The following is a 6,304-nucleotide window of genomic DNA, read 5'->3' as shown; positions in this document are numbered from 1 at the left end:
TGTTACATGGCATAGAAGCAGTGGTGGATGGCCTGGGAAAAGCAGCTGGAGAGAGTGGAAAGGAGATACAAGGAATGAGTGTCAAGTCCTATAGCAAAAATCATTCACTGTTCACCTTGGCTGAAAGTTAAGACAGACGTTGGGCCTCTCTTCCATGCTCAGAGCTTCTTGGAAACTGGGCCCTCCATCTCTAACTCACCCCCAACTCTCCAGTAAGACAGTTTAGCTCAATGCCAGGCAAACTAGAGACATCTCCTGCATGCATGAATGCAGAAGTATTAGTATTGTTATTGGAGGGCTCCTATAGCTCAGGCAACATAGTAAAATAAAAGCAATAGTTTTATTCCTTATAGCAACCCCATGAGCTAGATGCTAGTAACATTCCAAATTTTATGGATCTAGAAATTAAAACTCAGGCTAAACCACTTGATCAAGGATGCTTAGCCAGGACATGGAGGACAGGTTGGCTCTCCATTGAGAGGCGTTCCTCCTAAGGAGGTAGCCAGGGCATGACCATCACATGCCTTGCTGCCATTGCTGATGCACTCACTTTGCTGTTTCAGGCACCAGAACTGGTGACTATTCACACTGCAGCCTGGCAGGTATCTCCTTGGAAAGGACCTGTCTATGCCTATAGTCCACAAGCCAAAGCATAAGAAGTCCCTCAGGTTGGGTCAGCTCCAGCCAAGGGCTGCCAGGCCTTAGACACTTCATCTGTATCTTGTCATCCTAACACTTGTTCTGAACTGATGATAGCTCAAGGTCTTTGCTCTGTCCCTCCTAAAACAATGACCTTAATGATTCAGGAAATTGTTTCAACAAGGACTCCAATAGATGTTTAGACTGTTTGTTCTCTTACATTTCTTTTTCCTTTCTTCATCATCTGTAATACCTTCTCAATAGCAATAGGTACTTCCTTTCAGCCTGTGAGCTAAGGTTCTTATTGGATCATACTTGCCCTTATTGAAAAGTCATTTATAAAACTAATAATTCAATAAACCCCAGGATGCTCAAAGAAGGGAATGAGACAAAAATGTACACATAGTTCCTGCTTCTATAAATGCCTTCAGTTCTTCTCTGGACTCATTTCTAGTTGGCAAATAAGTTTCCTGAATATCACCCATCCACATCTGGGTGGGTATACAATGAATAAGAACATTGAAGACATCCCCTTTCCCTCAGGATTTTCTGTGATTATGGTCATGGCTCAAATGAGGACAGATCTACAACTTAAACTGAACTTGCAAGGCAACCAGAGGGGTTTGAAGGCTAAAATGCAAAAATAGAGGGAGATGATCGTGCAGTAGAAATGAAAGTCAAAGCTGAATACAGACATATAGTGCAGTTTAAGAAATACAAAATGTCCCTGCTTGGGTATCAACACCCTAGCCCTGAATGTTTTTTGCCCTGAAATGGCAAAGCTGATATGTTTTCAAAGTACTTATTCATTCCAACAGACTGGGATATGAAACACCCCCACCCAAATATCAGCAGAATTCACACAGTACCTTCTTTTCATTGAACATTTTTAAGAGAATAGCCTAAAGTTGCTAAAAATATTTAGCTGAAAGCACCATAAAATCAAGCCTCTATTTTCATATTTAATGCCTCAAGGTTAGCACTTCTTCATACCTCAGTTCCTACACAAGATTTACTAGGAGTATCCAAAGTAAACACTCTCAATCTTTCTATAAAAATGTATTCAAGCACTATCAAACAAATTTCTGGAATATTAAAAAAATGGTGACGACAACAATAAAATATTTTATTAATAGAATAAAGACTTTTGGACATACAATAATTCAAAAACTTATCTCCACCTCTACTATGTCTTAGGACAGAAAGAAAGATGTACTCCAAAAAGCCCAAAGAAGATTGGAAATATATACCCAATCATCACTACCACTAAGAACAAGTAAATGAAAGATAGATACATATCCAAAAATTCCTCCAACATGACAACTGTATAATGTCTAGAGAGTAACCAACCAGTCCAGATTGAAACAAAAGGTCAGAGATTCTGAGAGGAAAATCTGTACGAAATGAGAGGATTTCATTTAAGTGACAGCACAGTGACTGGAGTTATAGCTAAGTCGCAGAGCACTTCTCAGCACATGTGAGGCACTGGTTTTAATCCTCAATGCCACATAAAAATAAAAAAATTAAAATAAAGATATTGTGATATTGTGTCCATCTACAACTAAAAAACTAAAAAAGACAGTATAAATGAAATATTCAAAGTAATCAAGTATATGCTAAACATACAGCATACCTACAACAAAGACCCAAAACAAACAAAAGTCTCTAAAAGTCTCAATCCAGATATTCAACCAGTTCAAATGGGAACCTGAAATGAATGAACTTGAATAAGAAAATTGGATTGGATTCTGATAAATAGAATAAGAATAAGAGATATTAGGACTATGGTGAAGAAGGCAGATGTTCCTTTTTCCATCTACCAAAATGTACAATCAGAAACTCCAACATGCCTGACCCAATTGCCCAGCCCAGCCCACAGTAGCACCTATGCTGTAGTTGACCATCTACCAACAGGTGGGGTCCCCTTTGCCCTCTATGGATTATTCCTGCAGTGGAGTCCATCATCCTTAGTTGGGCAGTTCCCTTCCTGGGATACCACATTATCAGGCATCAGGCAACTGAAGAGTAGGAGGTTTGAACAGTGCAGTATAGTTTTATTGTAGAGCTTTTTTTATTAGTAATATTATTATGATTATTTCTATTATACCTACTATTATTCTACTTTTCTTTTTTTTTCTTTTTTCTTTATTATTTTTCTCTATTTTCCTCTTATCTATCTGTTTCCATGGAGACTGATTCTCCCTTTTCTCATGCTAAAAACCAATTTCTTTTAATTCCACTTTCACTATTCCTATAATGTAGTACCTCTATAGACTCACTTCTTATCTCATTAACATTGCATCCTACACCCCTCCTCATCCTCTTTGTCTATCATTAGAAATTGTGATCCCTATTGCAAACCTATTGGTTATGCTGTAGATAATAATCAAACTCATCATCTCTGTTTATAAAGAAAATACAGCTAATACCTTAATAGGGAATATTTGGGTTACGGATGCATATTGTTTGTATTGTGTGCTGCTAATATTGATCTCCCACTTTAAGGTGAGGTATTCGAAATCTGCTGGGATATTATAAGTTTATAGGCAGAAAACTGCAATACCTTGGATTCGCATGGTTAGAGGGGAAGATACATGAACAACATGAAAAAACAAGGGAAGAAAGTGTCCAAAACAAACCTAGATGCTATGTCGATAGAATTCAATGACAGCATGGTAGAAGAAAGGTCAGAAAGGGAGTTCAGAGAGTATATAATTAAAGTAATCAGAGAGCAAAGGATGAGATAAGAGAGCAATTACAGGCAATGAATGATAACACTAAAACAGTTAAAAGAGCAAATGCAGGATGTAAGAGATCATTTCAATAAAGAGAGATTCTGTAAAAACAAACAGAAATCCTTGAAATGAAGGAAACAATAAACCAAATTAAAAACTCAATACAAAGCATCACCAACAGACTAGATCACTTGGAAGACAGAACCTCAGACAATGAAGACGAAATATTTAATCTTGAAAACAATGTTGACCAAACAGAAAAGATGGTAAGATATCATGATCAGAACTTCCAAGAATTATGGGATGTCACAAAAAGACCAAATTTAGGAATTACTGGTATTGAGAAAGGCGCAAAGATACAAACCAAAAGAATGAACAATCTATTCGATGAAATAATATCAGAAAATTTCCCAAATCTTAAGAATGGAATGGAAAATCAAGTACAAGAGGATTGCAAGACATGAAATGTACAAAATTACAAAAGATCCACACCAAGGCACATTATAATGAAATTACCTAACATACAAAATAAAGACAGAATTTTAAAGATTGCGAGAGAAAAGCATCAGATTACATATAGGGGGAAACCAATATGGATATCAGAAGATTTCTCAACCCATACCCTAAAAGCTGGAAGGGCCTGGAACAACATATTTCAAGCTCTGAAAGAAAATGGTTGCCAAAAAAAAATCTTATATCCAGCAAAAATAACCTTCAGGATTGAAGAGGAAATAAAATCCTTCCATAATAAACAAAAGTTAAAAGAAAAAAAAGCCTGCACTACAGAACATTCTCAGCAAAGTATTCCATGAGGAGGAAATGAAAAACAACAATGTAAGTCAGCAAAAGGAGGAACTACCCTAAAGGAAAAGCCGATCAAAGGAGAAACCAAGTCAAGTTAAAAAACCAAAAATAAGCCAAAATGACTGGGAATATAAACCATATCTCAATATTAACCCTGAATGTTAATGTTCTAAACTCATCAATCAAAAGACATAGACTGACAGATTGGATTAAAAAGAAAGACCCAACAATATGCTGCCTAAAAAAGGGTGGGAAAAAAATACCATGCACATGTACAAAGTAAAAATGAGGGAATTTCCATCCTCGTATCAAATAAAGTGGACTTCAAGCCCAAGTTAGTCAGAAGGGATAAATAAGAACATTTCATACTGCTTCATGGAGGCATAAATCAGTAAGACATAATGATTGTAAATATTTATGCCCCAAATAATAGCTCATCCATGTACATCAAACAAATCTTTGTAAATTCCAGGAATCAAATAGACCACAACACAATAATACTAGGTGACTGTAACACACCTCTCTCACCACTGGACAGAACTTCCAAACAAAAATTGAACAAAGAAACCACAGAACTCAATAACACAATCAATAATTTAGACCTAACAGACATATATAGAATATTCCATCCAACAGTGAGCGCATACACTTTCTTCTCAGCAGCACGTGGATCCTTCTCTAAAATAGACCATATTTTATGCCATAGTTAGCAAGTACAAGAAGATAGAGATATTATCTTGTATTCTATAAGATCATAATGGAATGAAATTAGAAATCAATGATAAAATTTAAAAAAAAACTGAAACTACTCCAGCACCTGGAGACAAAATAATATATTATTGAATGAGGCATGTATAACAGAAGACATCAGAGGAGAGATAAAAAAAATTCCTAGAGGTTAACAAGAAAAATGATACAACATATCAAAATAACTGGGATGCTATGAAAGCAGTGCTAAGAGGAAAATTCATTGCATAGAGTGCATTCAGTAAAAGAAGAAAAGTCAACAAATAAATGACCTAACATTACAGCTCAAAACCTAGAAAAAGAAAAGATCAACAACAAAAGTAGTAGAAGACAGGAAATAATTAAAATCAGAGCAGAAATCAATGAAATTTAAACAAAAGAAACAATTCAAAAGTTGTCATAACAAAAAATTGGTTCTTTGAAAAAATAACAAAACTGATAAAACCTTAGCTAGTCACACTAATGAAGAGAAGGAGAGAGAAAACTCAAATTACTAAACTTTGTGATGAAAAAGGAAATGTCATGACAGACACTATTGAAATACAAAACATAATTAGAAGCTATTTTGAAAATCTATACTCCAGCAAAATAGAAAAATCTCAAAGACATCAACAGGTTTCTAGAGACATAATACAACCAAACTGAATCTGGAGGACATACACAATTTAAATAGATCAATTTCAAGCAATGAAATAGAAGAAGTTATCAAAAGCCTACCAACAAAGACAACTCCGGGATCAGATGGATTCTCAGCCAATTTCTACAAGACCTTCAAAGAAGAACTCATTCCAATATTCCCCAAGTATTTCATGAAATAGAAAAGGAGGAAACCCTTCCAAACTCATTCTATGAAGCTAATATCACCCTGATACCAAAACCAGACAAAGACACATTGAGGAAAGAAAAGTTCAGAATAATATCCCTAATGAACATAGATGCAAAAAATCTTAACAAAACTTTAGCAAATCACATACAGAAACATATTAAAAAGACAGTGCACCATGATCAAGTGGGTTTCACCCCAAAGATGCAAGGTTGGTTAAACTTCCATAAATCAATAAATGTAATTCACCACATCAACATACTTAAAGATAAGAATCAATATATGCCGAGAAAGCTCAAAACACTAGAAAAAATAGGGATAGTAGGAACATACCTAAACATTGTAAAGGTTATCTATGCTAAGCCCACAGCCAACATCATTCTAAATGGAGAAACTGAAAGTATTCCCCCTAAAAATTGGAGCAATGCAAGGATGCCCTCTTTCACCACTTCTATTCAATATCATCCTTGAAACTCTAGCCAGAACAATTAGACAGGCCAATGAAATTAAAGGGCTACAAATAGGAAAAGAAGAACTCAAACTATCCCTATTTGCT

The sequence above is a fragment of the Sciurus vulgaris genome (genome assembly GCF_902686455.1).
Source record: "Sciurus vulgaris genome assembly, chromosome: X".
In the NCBI taxonomy this organism is placed as follows: Eukaryota; Metazoa; Chordata; class Mammalia; order Rodentia; family Sciuridae; genus Sciurus; species Sciurus vulgaris.
Note: the sequence above shows the minus strand (reverse complement) of the source record.